Genomic DNA, 13,091 nt, shown 5'->3' with positions numbered 1-13,091 from the left:
ATTATTTTCAATAGCACAAACCACAATGACATTTGCACCAACCTAATAATACACAGTGACTCTCAGACCCACCTAGAGATTCTTTTTTCCTTGGCTTTTTCCAAGAATCCAAGCTTTTACGGTGTGTTCCTCTTATTCCTTCTTATGAATCCCATTTCCCATCATGTCCCCCTCCCCGAGCGTCGAAAGCCCTTCTGGATCTGAATTCTCTGCTCTTTTTTTTGAGACAGGATCTCACTCTGTCGCCCAGGCTGAATGCAGTGGTGCAACGTCAGCTCACTCCACCCCCCACCAGGTTCAAGAGATTATCTTGCCTCAGCCTCCCAAGTAGCTGCGATTACAGGCGCCTGCCACCATGCCTGGCTTTTTTTTTGTTGTTGTTTGTAAAGACAGATATATATATATCTCCCAAAGGAATATAAATCATTCTATTATAAAGATACACGTACATGTATGTTCATTGCAGCACTAGTCACAATAGCAAAGACATAGAATCAACCCAAATGCCCATCAATGATAGACCAGATAAAGAAAATGTGGCACATAGACACCATGGAACACTATGCAGCCATAAAAAGGAACAAGAGCATGACCTTTGCAGGGACACGGATAGAGCTGGAAGCCGTTATCTTCTAGGTGTGTTTTATCAGGAAAACGTAGCAGCCTCCTGGTTGGGTGCCCGCTGACTTCAGATGATCTGTCGTCACCACATGCTTTGACTGACTGCTTTCAATCTGGGCTCGTTTTCATGTTTTCTTCCTTCATTCCTTTCCTGATGTATTCTCCCACTCAATGCAATTAAAAAAAACTGGGAGGCTCTCATCTTATAAAATTCCCAATAATAGGACGTTCCGCCTACTTCCCCAAAGCATCTCTGTAGGTTTGAGACGTTGTGCAGACAGCCCTACATGTTTAGGTTACACACACCCATAGTAGATACTCTGTGCATATTTTTGTTCCACAAGCCACATAATAAATTATAAGACTCTTGAAATCTTATGAAACAGAGGGAAACAGATCTAAGAAAACCCTATGAAACCTGATTTTGTGTTACATAATGCCGGGAAATGGAATGTTAGAAGTGAGGCTTGCCAAACAGTCATCATTTTCAGGCAGTATTTTGAAGTTCGGGAAACAGAAAAATACACACATCTCCTCGCCTGTGATTATCTGATGGACAAATGGTTTATTAGGCCATACAGAGAGAAGCGAAAACAACATCAACGGCGACAAGGAGTTTCTGTAAAGATTTCAAGGCAGGTGTCTTCAATTGCAATCATATTATAATTCAATAAGTTTTTGTAAAACAGCAATGAAGAAATAAGCATCTTTTAAACTCTTACCTCTTTGATTTCATTGTTTTACTTTGAATAAAATTAACCAAGTTTCGATGAAAATGAACCTTTCCAAAAACAGGGTCCAGAGATGCGTATCTATTTCTTCAAGTGCTGCATTTTAAGTGAGCGGCCAGCCAAGAGCAAAAGCAAAAGGTCATTGAGTTGCTCACTTGTCATTTTCATTTTATTTTATGTATTTTAGAGACAGAGTCTCCCCCTGTCACCGAGGCTGGAGTGCAGTAGCGCAATCACAGCTCACTGCAGCCTCAAACTCCTGGGCTCGGGAGTAGCTGGGACCACACCTGGCTGATTTTTTTCTTGTTATTATTTTCTGTAGAGATAGGGTCTTGCTATGATTCCAAGGCTGGTCTGCAACTCCTGAGGTCAAGTGATGTACCTTGTCCTCCCAAAAGTGCTGGGATTATAGGGATAAGCCACCATGCCCAGCTCTATAACTTTTTAAATAGGTTTTCTTGTGTACGTTTAAGATGTACGGCATGACTTTATGAGATACATATACCGTAAAATGGTTACTAGAGTGAAACAAATTAACATGTGTATCATCTCACATAGAAATATTTTTTCTCCTCTGTAGCAAGAGCAGCTATGATCTATTTATTTAGCAAAAATCTTGAACATCATAACACACTATTTCATTTTGCTTTTTTAAAATGTTTTATTTTTTACTTTCATAGGTTTTGGAAGAACAGGTTGTATTTGGTTACATGAGGAAGTTCTTCAGGGGTGATTTGTGAGATTCTGGTGCACCCATCACCTGAGCAGTGTACACTGCACCCAATTTGTGGCCTTTTATCCCTCACCCACTTCTCACCCTTTCCCTGACTCCCCAAAGTCCATTGTGTCATTCTTCTGCCTTTGCATCCTCATAGCACAGCTCCCAATTATGAGTGAGAACATACATGTTTGGTTTTCCATTCTTGAGTTACTTCACTTAGAATAATAGTCTCCAATCCCATCCAGGCTGCTGAAAATGCCATTAATTCATTCCTTTTTATGGCTGAGTAGTATTCCATCATATATATATATACACACACCAGAGTTTCTTTATCCACTTCATTGACTGATGGACATTTGGGCTGGTCTCATATTTTCGCAATTGCAAATTGTGAATACAACACTATTATTAACTACAGTCCTCAAGTTATGCATTACATCTTCAGACTTTTTTATCCTATGTATCTGCTACTTTCTATCCTTTATAAAAAAACTACCTCATTGGGAAAACAGGCTAAGTAAATGTCTTGATTGTATAAAAAAAAAGGCATGATAAAAATCCAGTTACCCAGTGTTTCGTAGTTGTCATGTATAGCAAAGCAGATGTGAAGTATTTCAGTCCTAACTTTAATCCAATCCGTGATGATGATAATGGGGACATTTGTTTTTTTCCCCTTGTATAACTTGATCTTAGCATGAGCACATTCCTGCAGAGACAAGAAAACAAACACCATCGCATTTGTTGAGGACACACTTCACTTCATCTGCAAGACAAACACGGATTGCTTTTTCCTTCTCACAGGTAAGAGAATTTCTCTTCACTGTCTGATACTAGCCATCCGAGTAGGTGGTTAGGATCCTAACACCATCCCACGGTGGGTTTTTGTTTGTTTGCTTGCTTGTTTTGTTTTTTTGAGATGGAGTCACTCTGTCTCTCAGGCTGGATGGAGTGCAGTGACATGGTCTCGGCTCACTGCAGCCTCTGCCTCCTGGATTCAAGCGATTCTCCTGCCTCAGCCTCCCAAGTAGCTGGAACTACAGGCAGACGCCACCACGCCTGCTAATTTTTGTATTTTTTGTAGAGATGGGTTTTACCATGTTGGCCAATCTGGTCTCGAATTCCTAACCTCAGGTGATCCACCCGTCTCAGCCTCCCAAAGTTCTGGGACTACGGGCGTGAGCCACCTTGCCTGGCCCCAGTAGTGGTTCTGATTTGCATTTCAGTGACGATTAGTGATGTTGGGCACCTTTTTGTACATCTGCTGGCCATTTTTATGTTTTCTTTGGTAAAATATTTAGGTCTTTTGCCCATTTTTTAATTGGTTACTTGGGGTTTTCATTTGTTTGTTTTTGCCTATTGAGTTGTACAAATTCCTTGCATGTTTTAGATATTAACCCTTTATCTGATATGTGGTTTGCAAATATTTTCTCCCAGTCCTCAGGCTAGCTTTTCGTTTCATTGATTCTCTCCCGGGCTGTGCAGAAGCTTTTTAGTTTGATGTAGTTCTGCTTACTTATTTTTGCTTTTATTGCCCATGCTGTTGGCATGATGTTCAAACAACACTTGCCAAGGTCAATGTCAAAGAGCTTATCCTCTATGTTTTCTTCTAGGATTTTTATGGGTTTCAGGTTTTACCTTTAAGCCTTACGTTCATTTTGAGTTGTCTTTTTTGTATGAAGTAAGGCAGAAGCCCAATTTTATTATTTTACATGTGGATATCCAGAGAACAGGGAACAGAATGATGATTCCCAGAAGCTGGGGGCTATGAAAAATGGGAAGATGTTGGCCAAAAGGTACAAACTTGCAGCTATAAGATGAATAGGCTCTGGACACCGAACATACAGCAGGGTGGCCATAGTTAACAATATCGTATTGCATATTTGAAATTTGCACAAGAGTAGATCTTAAATGTTCTCATCACACAGAAAGAAATAAAAACTAGGTAGGCTGGGAGCGGTGGCTCACACATGTAATCTCAGCACTTTGGGAGGCCGAGGTAGGCAGATCACCTGAGGTCAGGAGCTTGAGACCAGCCTGGCCAACATGATGAAACCCCATCTCTACAAAAAACACAAAAAATTAGCTGGGCATGATGGCAGGCACCTGTAATCCCAACTACTCAGGAGGCTGAGGCAGGAGAATCACTTGAACCCACAAAGTAGAGGTTGCAGTGAGTGAGATCACACAACTCCACTCCAGCCTGAGCGACAAAGTGAAACACCATCTCAAAAGAAAAAAAAAGGTCACCGTGGGGTGGTGGATATGTTGGTCGTGGTCCTTTTCCCACAACGCACACCTATGTCAAAACGACATCATGGCGTACAACATTATAGAATTTTAATTTTGCAATCATACCTCAATAAGGCTGGAAAATTTTTTCAAAGAGGATTTCCAAGTCAAAATAGGCTTTCTCAGATAAAAGGGTAACAAGTGTTTCATAAACAATGTGATTTTGCCCCAAACAACTTAATTACCGCATGTTTTAGATGGATGTGTGTGTGTGTGTGTGTGTGTGTGTGTGTGTGTGTTTAGGCAGCAGGGGTGGTTGTTGTTGTTGTTGTTTTTGAGACGGAGTCTGGCTCTGTCACCCAGGCTAGAGTGCAGTGGCATGATCTCGGCTCACTGCAACCTCTGCCTCTCAGGTTCAAGTGATTCTCCTGCCTCAGCCTCCCAAGTAGCTGGGACTACAGGAACACACCACCACACCTGGCTAATTTTTGTATTTTTAGTAGACATGGGGTTTCACCATGTTGACAAGGCACTGATAAATGTGATAAGCACAGTGAGGTCTGTGCATGGATGAAGATACTTCATTTTTTTCTTTTTTAAGACACGGTCTCACTCAGGCTGGAGTGCAGAGGTGCAATCATGGCTCACTGCAGCCTCGACCTCCCAGCCTCAAGCAATCCTCCTACCTCAGCCTCCCAAGTAGCTAGAACTAAGACACATACCACCACCATTCCTGGCTAATTATTTTCATTTTTTGTAGACATAGGGTCTCACTGAGTTGCCCAGGCTGGTCTCAAACTTCTGAGCTCAAGCAATCCTCCTGCCTCAGCCTTCTAAGTAGCTGGGACCACAGATACATGCCACTATGCCTGGCCAATTTTTGTATTTTTTGTAGAGAGGAGGTTTTACTATGTTGCCCAGGCTGATCTAGAACTCCTGAACTCAAGTGATCCACCCACCTCAGCCTCCCAACCTGCTGGAATTACAAGAGTAAGCCACTGAGCCCAGCCAAGATACGTCTTTTTCTCTCACTAAGGGCTCCTAAGTGGGTATCTGGTCCCCATAGATGTTGAATTTCTTTCTTCTGACTTTCTTTCTAAGTCATTTTGAAACATGTGTTAAGGCTTGGGTACTGTACCCTCTTTGACTTTGAAACCATCAGGAGCCATTTGCAATGTCTGGAGACATTTCACGTTACTGTGAATGGAGAGTGGATGTTGCCGGCGTCTGGTGCATGGAGCCCAGGGGTGCCGCTCAACACCCTACAAGTGCACAGGGCGGCCCCACCACAGAGAACCCTCCAGCCCCAGTGTCAACAGCACCCACATTGAGAAGCCTCAACTAAAGAATACAAAGATTCCACATGCAAGATCATGCAGTATGTGTCATTATGTGCCTGGCTTATTTCACTTAACATAATGTCCTCCAGCTTCATTCATGTTGCAAATGACAACAATTCCTTCTTTAAGACTTAATAGTATTCCATTATGTACACAAATCACATCTTCTTTATCCATTCACCCACTGATGGAGACTTCGCTTGACTCCGTATTTTGGCTTTTGTGAATAGTGCTGTAATGACTATGGAAAAGCAGATAAATTAGACATTCTCAGAAAGCTACTTGAAAAACAAAATTATAAGTCAATGAATATTTGCTCGAAATCTTCAAAAGCTGTTTAAACCATCCAGAAAAATATGAATTACCATATAAACCTTATGAAAAATAAAAATGCTCAGCTAAATGTTTGCTGAAATTTTTGAAAGCTGTTAAAATAATCTGTGTACCTATCTATTCATCTATCATCTTTCTATAACTATCCATCCATCCATTCATGCATTTATCCATCTATCATTCATCTATTTAATGCACCTATCTATCTAACTAGCTATTTATCATCTATCCATCCATTTATTGAATCTATCATTTATCCTTATCTGTCATATACCTATCTATCCATCTACCCATTTATTGAAGCTAATCATCTAGCATTACCCATGTGTCTATCATGTATCTATCCATCCATCCATCTACTGAATCTATCATCTATCAATATCTATCCATCCATCCATCCATTCATCTACTGAATCTATTATCTATCATTATCTATATATTTATCTATGTATCTATCTATCCATCTACCAATTAACTCTGTGTATCATCTATCATTATCTATCTATCTGATTGTTTAATCTATTTAAGCTCTCTGTCATCTATTATAACATATTTTTATCCATCTCTTCTATTTATTCTCATCTCTTTATTATCATATATTATATGTATGTTGATATACACAGAGAAAGATTGATAGAGAGATAGAGATTTGTAAAATGTACAAATATTTAAAATGAAACACTTTTTTTGGAAAACGGGTGCATGGTAAACAAGGACAATCACTGACTGGCCTGATCCACTTCTTATCCACCCTTCAAACCTAATCACTCCTAGGGGGTGTTTCCGGGAACAGCTTCCCTCCCTGTCTCTGTCTCTTCACCCCAACACCACTTCCTGCCTGCCTGCTGGCCAGCCCAGCTTCCCTGAGGCCCCTCCCTGTCCCCTGCACCATGGGTCCCATCACACACTATGTCCGTGATGATTGTCGTTTACTTGTCCCCTCTCCCACAACTCACATCGCGAACACCTGGAGGTGCAGGGGTCTTCCTCTCTGGTTTTCCTCCATACCTGGTGCGATGCTGGTAAACGGTAACACCGAATAAACGTTTGAGTAAGTGAATAGACTACTTAGCTCCCTCTACGGCTGCCAATGAAGGAGGGATAAATGAAGGTGATGAATTTTAACTCCTGAGATCCAATAAGTCGGGAGTAGGGGATGTTCTTTATTTCCAGCTCCAGAAAACTGCAGAAAGGAGATGGGAAAAAGCAGCTCATTTCTGAAAATCCCTTTAGCATAACTTGCAATAAAATAGAAGTTCCTCAGCCAGTCTGCCTCAACCCCCCTCCCAAGGCATCTGGTTCTATTTCAGGGCAAAGGAAGTTAAGTGTTTCATTATAATGCTTCTTCCACACACACACATATGCATTTACTGGAGGTTGGGCGCTTTGGGGGAATTTTTACTACTATTTGCTCATTTTTTATTGACTTATGCAGAAAGAACCGTAAACTTAATTTTCATTTCCTCAAGTTTGCTCAATTCCTTCCTTCTGATTGCGATGAAATTTTTCTGGAAAATCATCACCCAATTTAAATCATATTTTTTAAGTATTTCCCTGTGCCAGGGTGAAAGAAAGTTTAAAATGATCCTTGAGATTATTTGTATATTTTTGAAATGTTTCAACGAGGTTAAATATAATTGGAAGAAAAAGCAAAGCATCATATAAAATTAAAGAAAAAAATAAGCATTCGTGCAAGGCCAGGGAGTCAAAATCTGATTTTTTTCTAAAGGAAAGAAGGTTCAGAGAGTTCTTTTTTCCAAGTTTAGAAACCATTCAAAATTCATGAGTTTGCTGTTTTGATCATCATTTAAATCTCTTCCAGATTCCTACCCTTAGGAAAAAAAATATATAGCTTCATGCTTTAAAAGAAGAAAGATCAAAATAGTGTATTAAGTAGTCTCAGAATACTTCTTGTACATATAAAAAATATTCAGTGAGTTAATATAAAATAAATCAAAAACAGACAGACTGAATCTTCCTTAGATTATGTAAGCTTTTAAATTCTAGGAGAATGAAGGATGCAAGCTAAAATATTAGTGCAAGAAAATCAACTACTCCCAAAGAAAAATGTTTAAAAATATCAATTATAGGTCATATTGGCCCTTTCTAACAAAAGTCAAAATGTAATATGCAAACACATAATGTAATGCCTTCATTCTTCACACAAGTCTTGACTATGCACATGGTTAGTGCTTTGTTTGAAAATCCAATGAGACTGTAATATCTGAGAAACCAGCATACATTATGTAGCAAACGCATTTTACTGTATCAAATTCAAGTGGTCAGAGGCATCTGAAACAGAGCAACTCCATCTTGAATAGGGGCTGGGTAAAATCAGGCTGAGACCTACTGGGCTACATTCCCAGAAGGTGAGGCATTCTAAATAACAGGATGAGATAGGTCAGAACAAGATGCAGGTCATAAAGACCTTGCTAATAAAACAGCATGCAGTAAAGAAGCAAGCTAAAACTCACCAAAACAGATGTTGACAAGAGTGACCTCTGGTTGCCCTCACTGCTCATTATACGCTAATTGTAATACATTAACACGTTGAAAGGCACTCTCACCAGCGCCATGACAGTTTACAGATGTCACGACAATGTCAGGAAGTTACCCTATATGGTCTAAAAGGGGAGGAATCCTGAGTTCCCAGAATTGCCCACCCCGTTTCCCAGAAAACTTGTGAATAATCCACCCCTTGTTCAGCATAAAATCCAGAAATAACCATAAAAATCGGCACCCAGTAGCCCCGGGGCTGCTCTGCCTGTGGAGGAGCCATTCTTTATTCCTTTACGTTTGTAATAAACTTGCTTTCACTTTACTCAATGTATTCACCGCCAATTCTTTCCTGCATGAGATTAAAGAACCCTCTCTTGGGGTCTGAATCGGGACCCCCTTCCCAGTAACAAAGTTACAAACGAAGAAATCCTATGTAAAACAGATACATTCATGCGCCACCACAGAACAATGTACTGCTGGTAACAGGAGCATGCTTATTGCTCTCAAGTTTAATGCCCTTGCTTCCTCAAATGGTAAAAGGCTTCACTGCCACCCTGGTCCAGGAGAAAATCTCGGCACAACTTTATTACATAAGTCACTACCGATTGGTCTCACAAGAAGACCCTGACAGTGAGAACAAAAGTCAGAACGCCCACTAAAAAGGTAAATATAAGTGAGGTTCTCAAAGCGGGGAAATGAGAGAGGAGACCATCTCTCTCCCCTGCCTGTCTTCTGTTAGAAAAGGCGGGAGGGGAGATATAATAGCACAAAGTTGAAGTCAGTAGTCAGGCGAGACACTGACCCACCGGCCTGACCACAGCGGGGCCCAAAAATTGAGAAAATGACACCCCCTACCCCAGTAACTGGTGCCTATGTTGTCTGGCAGCCTTGAAAATGTTGCAAATGCTTTTCTTACTGCCCAAGGACCTTCCCTGAGTCACGTACTCCCCGTCTACACCAACCAAACCGCCCCCCTTAGAGATGCCTCTGTCACTAAGCGATTTACTGTCTTCGTTCAACTTCTGTAACTCTTCCCCTCCCGTGTGCGCCACATGTAAATTAGCACATCAATGAAAGCCGGAGACAGTAAGGTCAGATGTCCAGCCAATGGGCGATAACACAGTTTTACCTCTGCTCTCCCTTGGGCTGTATGTCTTTAAAAAGGGAAAGAAACTGCTTTTCGGGGAGTTCCGCTTTTTTGTTTGGACATGAGTCAACTGATGCTCCACAGCGAGCTGAATAGAAGTCTCTTTCCTTCCTCACTCCACTGTCTAAGGGGTTCTGTTAGCGGCTTTTCCTGCAACATTTCTGGACCAATGATGGGTGGTATATAAAACAATGGTCCCACAAGATTATAATGGAGCTGAAAAATTTCTATTGCCTAGTGATTTGTGTTACAGCTCCCTACTGTACTCAGTACAGGAACATGCCGTACAGGTGTGTGGCACAGGAGCAACAGATGGCATTATATAGCCTGTGCATGTGGTGGGCCAGACCATCTAGGTTTGTGGAAGTGCACTCCAGGATTTTTGCACAACAACAAAATCACCCAGTGACACATTTCTCAGAATGTATCCCTGTCATTAAGCAATGAATGACTATAAGTCTATTTCACTGTGTGTAATTTCCCTTACTGTAAGGGAACTCCCCTCAGAAACCCAAGCTCGCCTTTGTCCAGACCCACAGTGTGGCAATTTAGGAAGAGTATGCTTCCCTGAGAAAGCACTTTAGCTACAACCGGCCACACTTGCTCACTGGATTTCTACTACCTTCAAATCACTTTTAGCCTCACAGAATCCATAGTGAGCTTCTTTTCCATGTGGGAATTAATTATAAATATAGGAGTGGGAATGTCCACATTTCCATGAAGTAATCTCTTTGTTAGTTAAGGACCCATATCCATAAACTATCACTGTGTAACAAATACTCCCAACACTTAGTGCTAAAGACAAGCACCATCTTACTTGCGCATCATTCTCTGGGTCAAAAATTCCAGGCTGAGCTCAGCTGGATGGTTCTGTGGCTCTTCCTGAAAGTCCCTTTTGTGGTCCCAGTCCACTGACAGTTTGACTGAAGATGGATGGTGTAAGCTGGGAGCCTAGTCACCTGGCTGTCAGCTGAATCTTTCTCATCATGGCGCATCTCAAAAAGGCTACCCTGGCTTCTTCATAGGGGCTGGCCTCAGTACTTTAGGCTGACAGACAAGACCACCCAACAGAGGTGTTCGTGAATGTACCTTAGACCATCCAGTCTCATCAAGCTGCCAGATAATGGAAGCTGCATGAAAGACCCTAGGCAAGACCAACAGAAGAACTGCCCAACTGAACCCAGTCTAAGATATTTATTCACAGACATATGAGCAAATACAGGGTTTGTGATATTGTGGCACTAAACTTACAGTTGATTTTATATAAAAAAAAAAAATATAGGTAACAGGTCCCAAAACTCATACCTGAAGTGGGCGGGGGTTTGCTATCATACAAAAGCTTAAAACATACTTAATTGGCTTTGAAACTGAGTGGTGAATGAAAGTTGAGAAAATGGTAACGTAATTGCTACCGAAGGGTAGAAAAAAAATGATAACCAGTGGTATGTTGCGTTGGAAGAGCAAAACTGTAGCCTGCAGTGACTTGGAAAATAAAAATGTACCTAATGTGCTTTCTTTGGTAGCACATATACTGAAATTGGAATGATACAGATAAGATTAGCAAGGCCCCATGCAAAGATGACAGGTAAATTTATGCAGCATTTCATTTGGAAAAAAAAAAGTAAAATAAAGTCAAAAAAGAAAAGAAATATACCTGATAAACTCAGACTTAGATGAAGTAGGTTTTTGTTGTCGTTGAACATTTGCACTATTGACCTTTGGGGCCAGAAAATTATTTGTCATGGACACTGCCATGTGCATTGCAGGATTCTCAGCATCATTCTGGGCCTCTAATTGGTAAATCTCAGAAGCACCCATTGAGTACAGCTTGAATTTTTGTTCCATAGAACGGTGAGTATATAACATGGATTCTTTTTTAACCCAATGTATTTTGGGATTGTTTGTTATGTGGCAATAGCTGACTGACACAACCTCTTATATTATAACAGAAACAAAGAATTTCATGCAGGTTCCTTTTCCTGCGTCAATGGTTCATTCTGTAAATATTTTCAGTGCATTTCTTGAGCCAAATAATATCTGAATTTGGGGATAAATATGTATGAAGTGATAGACCCGGACCTGCTGAGGCTCCTTTGGAAGCACCAAGGTTAGAAAAGCATTTTAGCCAGTAGGAAGTTTTCTTCTGGAGAAGGGAGGTGGGGCAGGGACTTCTAGGCAGATAATGCAATATTCCTTCATTTGCCATTTATGCAACAACTAATTGTTGAGCTGCTAGTATGTGCCAAGTTCTGGAGATGGGGAAGAGGATAAGACAGACAAGAGTCATGCTTTCATGGTGGTTACAAGAAGTCAACAAGAAGATGAATGACATAATTTTATATCCCTGTAAAATGAAATACACAGCTGGGTGTGGAGGCACATGACTGTATTCCCAGCTACTCAGGAAGACTGAGACTGGAGGATTACTTGAGCCTGGGAAGTCAAGGCTGCAATGAGCTATGATTGTGCCACTGCACTCCATCCTGGACAATTAGGGAGTCTGAAAGTTGATCGGCTATCTACAACTGGAGACCCAGGAGAGCCAGTGATAGAGATTCCAGCATAGATTTCAGTCGGAGTCTGAAGGTCTGAGAACCAGGAGAGCTGAGGAAGAGATCAGTGTCTCAGGAAAAGCACTCAGCTAGTTAATTCAACTTCCCATCACCTTTTTGGTCTAGTGAGGTCCTCAACAGATTGAATACCTATCCATATTAGGGGCAATAATCTGCCTTAATTATTCCATCAATTCAAATGCTAATATCCCTTCTAAAAACACTTTCACAGACACACCCAGAAACAATGTTTAACCAAATATCTGGGCATCCTGTGGCTCAGTCAAATTGACCTATTAAATGAACTACTATGGTGTCCTTATAGGGGGCACAACAGAGCGCTCTCTCTCTCTCTCTCTCTCTCTCTCTCTCTCTGTCTTCCTCTGTCTCTCTTTCTCCTATCACAGAGATTGAGAAAAAGCCATGTGAGGACAGAGGAAAAAGGCAGGCATCAGGGAGCAAGTCCTCACCAGACACCAAATCTGCCATGCTATGGTCCTGAACTTCCAGCCTCCAGAGCTGTGAGCAATAAATGCCTGCTGTTTATAAGCTACTCAGTCTATGACATATTGTTATGGCAGCTGATATGGTTTGGCTGAGTCCCCACCCAAATCTCACCTGGAATTGTAATAATCCCCACATGTCAAGGGCAGGCCCAGGTGGAGATAACTGAATCATGGGGGTGGTTTCCTCCACACTGTTCTTATGGTAGTGAATAAGTCTCATGAGATCTGATGGTTTTATAAATGGGAGCTCCCCTGCACAAGCCCTCTTGTCTGCCACCATGAAAGACATCCTTTCATCTTCTGCCATGATTGTGAGGCCTCCCCAGCCATGTGAGACTGTTCCTTTAACCTCTTTGCTTTATAAATTACCCAGTCTCAAGACGGTCTTTATTAGCAGCATGAGAACAGAGTA

At 41.3% G+C, this 13,091-nt stretch overlaps 1 long non-coding RNA gene and 1 other non-coding gene across 2 annotated transcripts; one reads left to right on the top strand and one right to left on the bottom strand.

Moving 5' to 3' along the window:
* Positions 1-2,070: 2,070 nt before the first annotated feature.
* On the bottom strand, positions 2,071-8,544 carry LOC105721632 (uncharacterized). The gene is made up of 3 exons (XR_001108388.2): positions 8,450-8,544; positions 6,932-7,158; positions 2,071-2,779 (listed from the first exon to the last, which is right to left on the bottom strand). It is a non-coding gene; the product is annotated as an uncharacterized LOC105721632 (long non-coding RNA).
* A 2,584-nt stretch (positions 8,545-11,128) lies between these two features.
* LOC135269972 (U6 spliceosomal RNA) lies at positions 11,129-11,234 on the top strand. Its single transcript, XR_010338205.1, has one exon. It is a non-coding gene; the product is annotated as a U6 spliceosomal RNA (small nuclear RNA).
* Positions 11,235-13,091: the final 1,857 nt, after the last annotated feature.

Source organism: Aotus nancymaae, unplaced genomic scaffold (assembly GCF_030222135.1).
Source record: "Aotus nancymaae isolate 86718 unplaced genomic scaffold, 86718_ANA_hifiasm-v0.15.2.pri h1tg000058l, whole genome shotgun sequence".
Taxonomy (NCBI): domain Eukaryota; kingdom Metazoa; phylum Chordata; class Mammalia; order Primates; family Aotidae; genus Aotus; species Aotus nancymaae.
The sequence above is the reverse complement of the archived record's forward strand: the minus strand, read 5'-3'. Positions and strand labels throughout refer to the sequence as shown.